This window comes from Hyla sarda, chromosome 10 (genome assembly GCF_029499605.1).
Source record: "Hyla sarda isolate aHylSar1 chromosome 10, aHylSar1.hap1, whole genome shotgun sequence".
Classification (NCBI taxonomy): domain Eukaryota; kingdom Metazoa; phylum Chordata; class Amphibia; order Anura; family Hylidae; genus Hyla; species Hyla sarda.
The window spans coordinates 94,160,428-94,172,916 of record NC_079198.1 but is presented as its reverse complement, the minus strand read 5'-3'; the positions used below and the strand labels follow the sequence as shown (position 1 = coordinate 94,172,916).

General features: G+C 44.8%; 1 protein-coding gene across 3 annotated transcripts in view; it reads left to right on the top strand.

Annotated features, from left to right (window-relative positions):
- TTLL10 (tubulin tyrosine ligase like 10) overlaps nt 1-12,489 on the top strand; it is a 114,932-nt gene that overhangs the window by 94,052 nt on the left and 8,391 nt on the right. The window lies entirely within an intron of this gene.

Genomic DNA, 12,489 nt, shown 5'->3' with positions numbered 1-12,489 from the left:
CGTCATGTCTCCTTTGGATAGGAGATAAGATGTCTTTGGTCGGAATACCCCTTTAAGTTGTGTAGGTAGCTCTGCAGGACTATGTTACTTGTGTGGGTGTATAGTTAGGTGTAACTTCCTTAGGCCTAACAGTACAAACTACAGAAATGTCCAAATTGTGAGGGGATAGATTGGATGTAAATGATGTCACCTATGTGAGAAACAAATTAATTGTCCACAAGAGGGACATTGCATTCCAGTACTTAAGAGTGACCGAGAGACATGGATTTTAGAAGAGCAATGTAAATAGCTGCTGCCTAAAATGTCCCATTGACTTTAAGGCTAAGTTTCCACTTGGGATTTTTTCTGGCAGTTTTTGGAATATTGCCACTGCAGTTTTTGAGCCAAAGCCAGAAATGTATTCAAAAGGAATAGGACATATAAAGGAAGGATTTATACTTCTCCTCCCTTATGGATCCACTTCTGACTTTGGTTCAAAAGCTGCAGTGTCAGTATTCAAAAAAAAAAAAAAAAACAAGTGGAAACTTAGCCTAATGGTCCTAACCTAGTCAGCTAGTGGCTACATTTGGCTTATTTTGTGTATAAATGCATACATGTTTTATTTCAGATTTAAAAGCCTGGATTACTGTACTTTTAAATCTAAAACAAAACACATATATATGCTCAGGAAATTACCTGAATGTAGCCACTGACTGACTAGATTTGGGCCCCTAAAGTCAATGGTTCCCATACCTGCTTGTGCTCATATATTTCAGCATCCCATTTTGCAATGTATACATGCTTTGGAAGGCACAATGACGAACCTACCCTTATAATGCCAATTTGAGAAGTGATAGTGGTGTGTTAGGGGTTGCACGGCTGGGATGGTCAGTTCCGCTCTCCGTCTGCATCTCCTACTCACAATACTGTATCACAGCCACGATCAGGAAACAGATTTTCTACTGTTCTTTTCACAGGCATCAACCAACAATAATATTCTAGCAGGAACTATTAATATATGCAACAGACTAAGTACAACAAATATAGCTATGGTTCAACATATTTATGTTTCTCACATATCATATAGGCGTTTCTTCTCACTGTGTGCTACACACCAGTCACACCCATACCACATGCTGCCGAAGAAATAAAGAGGAGCCCTATATTCTTAAAGGGAAAGCCCAATATAAATGTCATAAATGAAGTTTAAACCAAGCTGTGTATTCTTCAACAGTAACTAGGGTTTCCATTTGGCAATGCATTGGCTGGTATTTATGCAACCAATTCTTGAACTCACGGAATTTTGCACCATATACTATACCACTGTTTCCCAACAAGAGTGCCTCCAGTTGTGCAAAACTACAACTCCCAGCATGCCCGGACAGCCAACGGCAACTCCCGAATTTACTTAAAAAAAAAAAACGATCAATAAGTCAAAACAAAAAATGGTACTGTTAAAATCTACAGATCGGGGCACAAAAATTTGCCTCATACAGGCACATGTACGGATATATAATTAATTATGCAAATTACCATGGCCGGTATTTTTATGCAAGAAAGGTGGCAACCCTATCTGTAACACAAATGAAATATAGCATCTTTTGTATATGAGATATAGCTCCATCTATCTTTAAAACTACATATTGCCACACCTCAAGAAATTTATAGTGTCGCTCTTATGTAGCCAATTTATAGTGTCGCTCGAGGAGAGAGAGAGAGAGAGGGAGAGAGAGAGAGAGAGAGAGAGAGAGAGAGAGAGAGAGAGAGAGAGAGAGTGAGAGAGAGAGAGAATGTAAAAAATAAAGAGAGAAGAGAACTCTTAAATGCTGCAGCATTTTTGTTTAATTCACTTTGTGTTATTTGCTTACAAAAATAAAACAGATAAATCGTAGGTGAATATTTAAGGTAACCCCCTGGCTAAGTGCTTAAAATGAGGACAATATTTTGTTTCCTTGTATAAGAGCTCCCCCTGGTGTCCAAATTTTGTCAAAATATGACAGCGTAAACCACTAATAACATATAATAGTAAAATACAAAATGCTAAATTGATGTGTCTGAGGGTCACGTGTGTCGTATTTTGCTGCATATTTGCTGTTGTATATTCTCCTGTTGAAGTCTATGAGTAGCAAAATACGCTACGTGCGACCCTACCCTAAAAGTTAAATATGAATGACTGGTCCCTATTTGCAATAAAAATGGTTTACTAATATATAGAAAGATAGTTCATATATGTGAATTCAAATCCAATAAAAAAAGAGTATTCATCTACTAATTTAATTAGTTTGATCGTATGGAGATAAGTTTATTTACAACAGTAAAGGGAAATATTTCTCCGTTGGGTGGTATCTCTGGTTTCAATAAAAAACAAAAGTCCAGCTTAGAATTGCATATTTGGAAATCAAAAATGCACATTTTCTCTTCTATTATTACCCTCTCTGCTCCCTCCCCCATTTCCTAGAGCCTTAATATATATATATATATATATATATATATTATATATATATTTTTTTTTATCTTAGCCTGTTACCGTGAGCTGCACTATGATTTGTCTGTCATTTTTATTGACTCCTCCACATGTTAGTTAGTGTTATATCTGTACAGTGGGATGCAGCAGGCATAAATTTTACTTATCTCACTGAAAGGTGCCAAATGCTAGCATATAGGTAATTTGGGAAAATAAAATATTGTGTTGTTGTACACCTCCCTCCCCCTTTTTTTTCATTCCCTTCCACTTTTCTTATTTTTGTATCCCTTTCGTCCCTTCCATTTGTATTTTATAAAAAAAAATGCATTAAAACTTTAATGAGAAAATAAAACAAAGCAAACAAATTTAAACCCCTTAAAGGGGTACTCCGCCACTAGACATCTTATCCCCTATCCAAAGGATAGGGGATAAGATGTCAAATCGCCGCGGTCCCACTGCTGGGGACCCCCGGGATCCCCGCTGCGGCACCCCGCTGTCATTACTGCACAGAGCGAGTTTGCTCTGTGCGTAATGACGAGCGATACAGGGGATGGAGCAGCGTGATGTCATGGCTCCGCCCCTCGTGACATCACAGCCCGCCCCCTTAATACAAGTCTATGGGAGGGAGCGTGGCGGTCGTCACGCCCCTGCCATAGACTTGTATTAAGGGGGCAGGCCGTGATGTCATGAGGGGCAGAGCCATGACGTCACACTCGTATTGAGGGGGGCGGGCCGTGACGTAACGATGCTCCGGCCCCTGTACTGCCCGTCATTACGTGCAGAGCGAACTCGCTCTGTGCAGTAATGACAGCGGGGGTCCCCAGGAGCGGGACCGCGGTGATCTGACATCTTATCCCCTATCCTTTGAATAGGGGATTAGATGTCTAGGGGCGGAGTACCCCTTTAAAGGTTAAATATGCACTCTGTTTTAGAGCTGTGTAGCCTCCAGCTCATTCAAAACTACAGATAAAGGATGTGTGGGAATGCTGGGAGTTGTAGTTTTTCAACAGCTAAAGGAAACAGTGCTCTAACACTCCCAGCATGCTTGAACAGCCAAAGCTTTCTCTGACTCCTGAATGACAAAGAAGCTGATCAGATATTTAGGAGTCTGGGAAAGCTAAATGACACACATAGTGACAGCTATGTTGATTAGCCGAGGCAAGTGCTCTCTATCACCCAAAGTGCAAGAAAAAGGGCAAACGTGTCACACTAAAAAAACATGCACAAAGGATGCGGTCTATCGCAAGTCCTCCTCCAACAGGAGAGAGCCCCCCCAACAAACCTACTCTTCACCTCCGGGATAAAAGGCACCTGCAAGGATCCAGGTTCGATGCCCCTTTTTGCCAACTTGGAGACAAACAGGGAGAGGTCTTTGAAAGAAAACAGGCCTGTTTTTTTTTAATTCCTGGAATACCCCTTTAATATAATATCGCGTATTAGATATATGAACCCCAAAATGGTGGCATTTCCACTGTGTCTGCTCCAAAGCGGGGAACTCCTGCTGGCAAAATGTCTGCAGTGTGAACGAGCCCATACAGAGGTTGAAGGGTCAGGCAAGGCCTCTACGTCACTGCAAAGAAGAGATGAGAATGGAAGAAGGGAAACACTTAAATGATGATGGGATTGAGAAAAAGGATATAAGCCATGAGAGCAAATGTGATGTCCTCTGTCCTGTCCTAGACGCTGAAGGCAACAAACAGCTGAAGTGCCCCTTTAACCAGCAACACAGCACTTTAGCTATTAGCGTTTTACATCAACAGCGCACATATCAAAAACAATGAACTTTATTATAACATTACATGTTCCTTTCAGTTCCTTTCAGACTGACAGCAGACATCAGTACAGGAAAAGGAAGCCATAAATGTGAAATTATAAATATGCTAACACAAGCACAAGACAAGGTGGAATATTATAGTCACATCCAGTGATTCCCAACCCCGGGGTCCCGTCAGGCCCTGCCCGGGGTACCGTGAAGCTCTGGCAATTTTTTTTTTAAATCTCCCGCCCTGCCTGCATCCACACACCTGTCACCCATGTGCACCCCTCTGTCACCTATGTGCACTCCTCTACACCCCTCTGTCACCCATGTGCACTCTTCTACAACCATCTTTCACCCATTTACGCCCCTCTGTCACCCATGTGCACTCCTCTACACCCCTCTGTCACCCATGTGCACTCTTCTACAACCATCTTTCACCCATTTACACCCCTCTGTCACCCATGTGCACTCTTCTACACACCTGTAACCCATGTGCACTCCTCGACACCCCATTGTCACCCATGTACACTCTTCTGCAACCATCTGTCGCCCATGTACACACCTCTGTCCCTTTCTCACCTCTGTCCAACCCTCTGTTACCTTGTTTTCATTCATGTCACCCCCTACGCTCCCCTGTCACCCATGTACACTCTTCTACACCCATGTTCACCCCTCTATCAACCCCTATGCCCCCCTGTCACCCATGTACACTCTTCAACAACACTCTGTCACCCATGTACACCCCTCAACACCTCACTGTCACCCATGTACACTCTTCTACAACCATCTGTCACCCATGTACACCCCTCAACACCCCTCTGTTACCCATGTACACTCTTCTACAACCATCTGTCACCCATGTACACCCCTCAACACACCTGTCACCCATGTGCACTCCTCTACACCCCTCTGTCACCCATGTACACTCTTCCACAACCATCTGTCACCCATGTACACTCTTCTACAACTATCTGTCACCCATGTACACCCCTCAACACCCCTCTGTCACCCATGTACACTCTTCTACACCCATGTACACCCCCCTGTCAACCCCTTCGCCCCCTGTCACCCATGTACACTCTTCTACACCCATGTTCACCCCTCTGTCAACCCCTATGCCCCCCCTGTCACCCATGTACACTCTTCAACAACACTCTGTCACCCATGTACACCCCTCAACACCTCACTGTCACCCATGTACACTCTTCTACAACCATCTGTCACCCATGTACACCCCTCAACACCCCTCTGTTACCCATGTACACTCTTCTACAACCATCTGTCACCCATGTACACCCCTCAACACACCTGTCACCCATGTGCACTCCTCTACACCCCTCTGTCACCCATGTACACTCTTCCACAACCATCTGTCACCCATGTACACTCTTCTACAACTATCTGTCACCCATGTACACCCCTCAACACCCCTCTGTCACCCATGTACACTCTTCTACAACCATCTGTCACCCATGTACACCCCTCAACACCCCTCTCTCAACCATGTACACTTTTCTACAACCATCTGTTACCCATGTACACCCCTCAACACACCTGTCACCTATGTGCACTCCTCTACACCCCTCTGTCACCCATGTGCACTCCTCAACAACCAACTTTCACCCATGTAAAACCCTCAACACCCCTGTCACCCATGTGCACTCCTCTACACCCCTCTGTCACCCAGGTACACTCTTCTACAACCATCTGTCGCCCATGTACACCCCTCTGTCCCTTTGTCACCCCTGTCCAACCCTCTGTTACCTTGTTGTCATTCCTGTCCACCCCTCTGTCACCCCCTACGCTCCCCTGTCACCCATGTACACTATTCTACACCCATCTGTCACCCATGTACACTCCTCTACACCCCCAACACCCTTCTTACCCATGTACACCCCTCTGTCACCCCCTATGCCTCCCTTTCACCCATGTACACTCTTCTACACCCATGTACACCCCTCTGTCAGCCCCTACGCCCCCTGTCACCCATGTACACTCTTCTACACCCCTCTGTCACCCATGTACACTCTTCTACAACCATGTCACCCATGTACACCCCTCAACACCCCTCTTTCACCCATGTGCACTTCTCTACATCACTCTGTCTCCTATGTACACTCTTGGGAACCACTGGTCACAGCCCTGCAGAATGTGCTGCTGTGTAGTGATGAGCAAAATTGTTACAAGTTTGCGACAGACCCAGATGTAAGCAATAGTTATAAAACTGTCTGAGGCTATAGTCACGTGTAAATAATCTGATGTGGATCACCCGCAGCTGAAATACCACCTGCTGATTATGCTTGACCTAAACGGGTAGCAACATAATCCATTTGTGGGGAAAAAAAGTTAATATTTGCCCATGGGAATCAATTAGATTGTTTTATTTTTATTTTTTCAGAGGCCTTTTTAAAAGTTCAAGAAGCAATATAATTGGTTGCTTTGGGCAATGATAAACCTTTCTTCTGGTTTTGATATATCTTCACATTTGTATATTTGTATATTATTAAAATAAAATTTAAAAAAAGCCCAAAAATGATTCATTATTGTCGGCAGATGCCTGTTGGTGTTAAAATGCACACTAAGATATCGAAGGAAGCAATGACCTTTTCCAAGTGATCCAAAATGGTCCCTTTTTTGGAGTAGCAACAGGTTTTGTACCTGGCAAGTGAAGAAGCAATGGCTTTTAACAGGCTGTCCAGTAGCAACAGGATCGACGTCCTGGAAAAAGAAGACAAAATGGCTTTTTAAAAAGAAACGTCAATTAAATTATCAATTTTTTAGGACCACCTGCTTGCGTTGGCCTGGTAATAGTGGGAGAAAAAATACTGCAAGCGCTGTCTTTTTCTCCCACTACTCCTCGTACAAAACAGTACCCAACAGACCCTATTGACTATGGGGATTCATCGGGACCCGTTGTTGACTGTTGTGTCCCGTCCACATATCGGCCATTAAAATAAAAAAATAAAGAGACCTTAACAGCTGTTCTAGATGGGGCACGACTGCAGTGCGAACGTAGTTCCTCCTTCCTTCCTTCTTCTATTCTTACATGGTGCCGATGCCATTTTATCAGGTTCTGGCCAAAGTTCGCCTTTGTGTTGAACCAAACCCTTCCTAATGCTCTGACTAAACGTGAATTCTATGAGTTCTTCTCACTCATCTCTACTGCTGTGTATAAAGTTTGGAGCCACTGACAAATTCTTACAGCCATATGTGTTACGCCGAGCGCTCCGGGTCCCTGCTCCTCCCCTAAGCGCTTGCGGCGTTTCTCTCCCTGCAGCGCCTCGGTCAGACCCGCTGACCGGGAGCGCTGCACTGACATTGCCGGCGGGGATGCGATTCGCATAGGATGTGCTGGCCGCACGAGAAATTCCTGTCAACCTGCATGAACTTATCCATTTGGCCACCCGCATAGACATGCGTTTTTCTGAGAGACACCAGGAGCTCCGCCAGGAAAAAGACCTTAATCCCTGGGCACCTCTCTCATGGTATCCTTTGCAATATACCCCTGTGCCTCCCGCCGAGGAGGCTATGCAAGTGGATCGGTCTCGCCTGACCCTTGAAGAGAGGTCTCGCCGTAGGGATAAAAATCTATGTCTGTACTGCACTAGTACCGAACATTTCTTGGTGGATTGCCCTATCCGTCCTCCACGTCTGGAAAACGCACGCTCGCACCCTGCTCACGTGGGTCTGGCGTCTCTTGGTACGAACTCTGCTTCTCCATGTCTCACTGTGCCCGTGCGGATTTCTCCTTCTGCCAACTCCTCCTTCTAAGCCGTGGCCGTCGTGGACTCTGGTTCTTCTGGAAATTTTATTCTGGCCTCTTTGCTTGATAGGTACTGCATCCCGGTGACCCGTCTCGTCAAGCCGCTTTACATTTCTTCGGTCAACGGAGTGAAGTTGCACTGCACTGTGCGTTATTGCACAGAGCCCCTGCTTATGAACATTGGACTGCATCACGAGAAAATTGAATTTTTGGTCCTGCCCAACTGCACCTCTGAAGTCCTCCTCGGTCTGCCATGGCTCCAGCTTCATTCTCCTACCCTGGACTGGACCACCGGGGAGATCAAGAATTGGGGTCCTGCTTGCCGCAAGAAATGCCTTACGTCTGCTCCCAGCCCCGTCTGTCGGGCCTGACTGTGCCGTGCCTCCTCATAGCCCCCATCCTGGTAACACTCTGCCCCGTGCAAAGCCTCACTCTCTGCCCCCCCCCCCCCATTCCCACTCCTTCTGAACTGTCTGCCGTTCAAGGGCATACCCAGGACTTCACTGTCCCCCAGAAGGAGACTCTACAATCGCTCCCAATGTCCTCGTCCCATGTGGAGCGACATCCCGACAAAAATAGGGGGAGACCTAAGGGGGGGGGGGTACTGTTACGCCGAGTGCTCCGGGTCCCTGCTCCTCCCCGAAGAGCTTGCGGCGTTTCTCTCCCTGCAGCGCCTCGGTCAGACCCGCTGACCGGAAGCGCTGCACTGACATTGCCGGCAGGGATGCGATTCGCATAGCGGGACGTGCCCGCTCGCGAATCGCATCCCAAGTCACTCACCTGTCCCGGTCCCCGGCTGTCATGTTCTGGCGCGTGCGGCTCCGCTCTCTAGGGCGCGCACGCGCCACCTCTCTGAGATTTAAAGGGCCAGTGCACCAATGATTGGTGCCTGGCCCAATCAGCCTAATTAGCTTCCACCTGCTCCCTGGCTATATTACCTCACTTCCCCTGCACTTCCTTGCCGGATCTTGTTGCCTTAGTGCCTAGAGAAAGCTTCTAGTATGCTTACCTTTACTGTGTTCCTGACCTCCTGCTATTACTATTGACTACGAACCTTGCCGCCTGCCCCAACCTTCTGCTACGTCTGACCTTGCTCTTGTCTACTCTCTTGTACCACGCTTATCTCAGCAGTCAGAGAGGTTGAGCTGTTGCCAGTGGATACGACCTGGTTGCTACCGCCGCTGCAAGACCATCCCGCTTTGCGGCGGGCTCTGGTGAAAACTAGTAGCAACTTAGAACCGGTCCACCGACACGGTCCATGCCAATCCCTCTCTGACACAGAGGATCCACCTCCAGCCTGCCGAATCGTGACAATATGTAGACATAACCACATGAGTAAAAGTTGGGAATGGTAGCAGTCAACCCCCAGTCTGTGAAGAGAAGGTGTGATGGGTAAAGGCCACACATTAGGACAAGCACCACCCAACAGATATGTTGATAAGAAAGAGAGTTTTGGCGTCGGTAGAAAGACAGAGAGAGAACAGCCTCCTGCTAAGAGAAAGAGCAAGTGTGAAAGAAAACCTGCAGGGTCCCTGTGAAGGTGCTACTCTGACTACATGCCACAGACAACAACGATGGCCTGACAACCATCCTAAGTGTATGAGGTTAAAAGAATTTTATGAAACATTCCAGAGTGTGATTGTAAGAAGAAAAGTAAAAACCACTAGTTTACCATATCACTAGATTTGGTCTGTTTTTTTACACGATCCCCATCCTGCGCTGTGAGTCAGAACATAATGCAATGGACTATTCCGTGCGGTTTGTCTTGCCTTTCTTTGCTATGCTGCTGCGTTTTTTTCATGTTTGCTCACATAGCACCCAGAAGAGCCAGTGAATTATTTACCCTCTTTTCCTTGCCCCTGCCATAACATCTATAGTAGTGTACTGTAAATCATCCTCAGCACAGTGCTGGTCTCTTCAGTCCAGTGCACTTTTAACAGTACTATGTCATGGTATAGCTGTAATGTGTAGGTGCTTTGCTGTGTTTGGCCAGACAACTAAGGTGCCAGTGTGTGTATTACTGGCCAACAGCCCAGCTCTGGCCTTGTCCTCTAAAATAAAGAAAAAACTGTGCACCATGGTAGCATAGAAACATAGAATGTGTTGGCAGATAAGAACCATTGTGCTCATCTAGTCTGCCCAAGAAGGAGCTCAGTAGTGACTTTAAAAGGGTCAAATTAACTTAAATCTAGTGGAATGACTTATATCATTTAAAGTTATTGCATGAGAATAACAAAACATTTACAGAATTACAGGGAACTGATAGGAGGGACAAAGTCCAGTATTATAATGACATATGTAAAGATAAGGAAGAGTGACATGTAAAACATGGACTGTTTTCTAGAAAGGGACCTGAAATGAAAAAAAAAACTAAATATCAATGTGCAAATAATAAATGAGAAGATTACCATTAAAATGAATGGAAGGAGATACAAACCTGTGAGCCAATGTTCTCATTAAATGCCCATGACCAATGATTACCGTACAACTTTTTGTCACATTTTACTTTAGCTCCTTTTTTTTTTTTTATAAAAAATAAATTAATTTAAAAACATAGTAGAGAAACACAAAACATCTAAAGAAGAGACATCAATGTTCTCACAATTAATCTGAAAAGTAGAAAATAACTTGACCTCAATGAGATCATAAGCAATAGCAGTAAAGCACAAATGCGTACATATTATGGGATCATTTGTGAGAAGTGTAGAATTTTCAGACCACACAGATCTCTTCATGAAAAATATAAAGATATTCCACAAAATAAAAAGCCACAAAATTACAATAACTGCTCTCAAGCACTTCTTCTGCCTATTGTGGAGGCTAGTGAGAAAAATATTTTGTCAGCTCTTTTGTTTTGGGAATATAATGGCAGAAATGGTTTGACATCTAAGAACAATGCACATAAATGCCACTTGCAAATAAAAGCCATAGAAAACCATAGCAAATAATAGCAGCCGTAAAACATAAAAGCTGCACAATAACCAGCTCTGGCTGCTCCCAGTTCGAGGCTTTTTGAAACCATTGAGGAATAGATGATGGCCGGACTACAATAAAGCCAGATTCATCCTGGTTGTTCATAGTAAAAAGGGTATTGTTTACAGAGAATAGAGCAGAGAGCAATGCCATATATAAATCAAGACTATGCTTGACAATATTTGTAAGGGGAAAACTATTGATGTGAGAGATTTTTCAGTGTTCTAGGTTGATGGAAATTACTTATATCTGCCAGAAAATGCATCTAATCTAAAAAAAAAAAAAAAAAAAAAAAAATTCCAGTATTGGCACCATTCTTATGTGCATCTCTAACACCATGAGAACAATCCGACTGGGTTCATATATACCAGTTGTCTCCAGGCAATAGTTTTATGCCTGAAGTTGAGGAGAAAGTTTTGCACACAAAACATTTCCCATAGGAAACTATGAATCTGTTCTGTCATCAGTTCTTCTCTAGGGTAGTGCAAGGATTCCATCATGGTGGAAGGACCATGTCTGTATGAAAGAGAACATACAATTCCTGTGCAGTCATGATATTGAATCTGTATGGAAGTACATTGAGACCCTACAGTTCCATATTATAGAGTAATAGGAAATGTGCAGTCATATTGGGGGAGATTTATCAAAACCTGTTCAGAGTTAAAGTTGACCAGTTGCCCAAGTTCTTTCATTTTTCACAGACCTCTTTAGAAATTAAAGAAGCTATCAGATTGGTTAAGGGCAACTGCACCACTCTTCCACTGCACAGGTTTTGATGAATCTCCCACATGGAGCCTTCATGTGGCACTGTATTGTCTTCTACAACTACAACATAATTTTGTATTTTGGTTTGTACATCTCTGTTCTAGATGACGCTCTGAACAAACTGCAACCTCAGTTATTAGCTGCAGTAGGTTCAGAACGTCATCAGGAGAGGCAGTAAAGCATGTCACCAGGAGAGGAGAGACAGCATGTCATCAGGATGGGCGGGATAGCATGTCACCAGGAGAGCAGGGACAGCATGTCATCAGGATGGGCGGGATAGCATGTCATCAGGATGTGCAGGACAGAATGTTATTAGGATAGGCGGGATAGCATGTCATCAGGATGGGCGGGACAGCATGTCATAAGGATAGGCAGAATAGCATGTCATCAGATGGGCAGGACAGAATGTCATCAGGATAGTTGGGATATCATGTCATCAGGATAGGTGGGATAGCATGTCATCAGGAGATGCAAGAAAGCACGCCAACAGGAGAGGTGGGACAGAACATCATCAGGACAGGCAGGAAAGCACATGACCAGGAGAGGTGAGACAGCATGTCATCAGGATGGGCGGGATAGCATGTCATCAGGAGAGACAGGAAAGCACAGCACCAGGAGAGGTGAGACAGCATGTCATCAGGATGGGTGGGATAGCATGTCATCAGGAGAGGCAGGAAAGCATGCCACCAGGATAACCGAGACAGCATGTCATCAGGAGAGGCAGGACAGCACATAATCAGAAGGAATGGAATAACATGTCACCAGATACGGTGGAACAGCATGTCA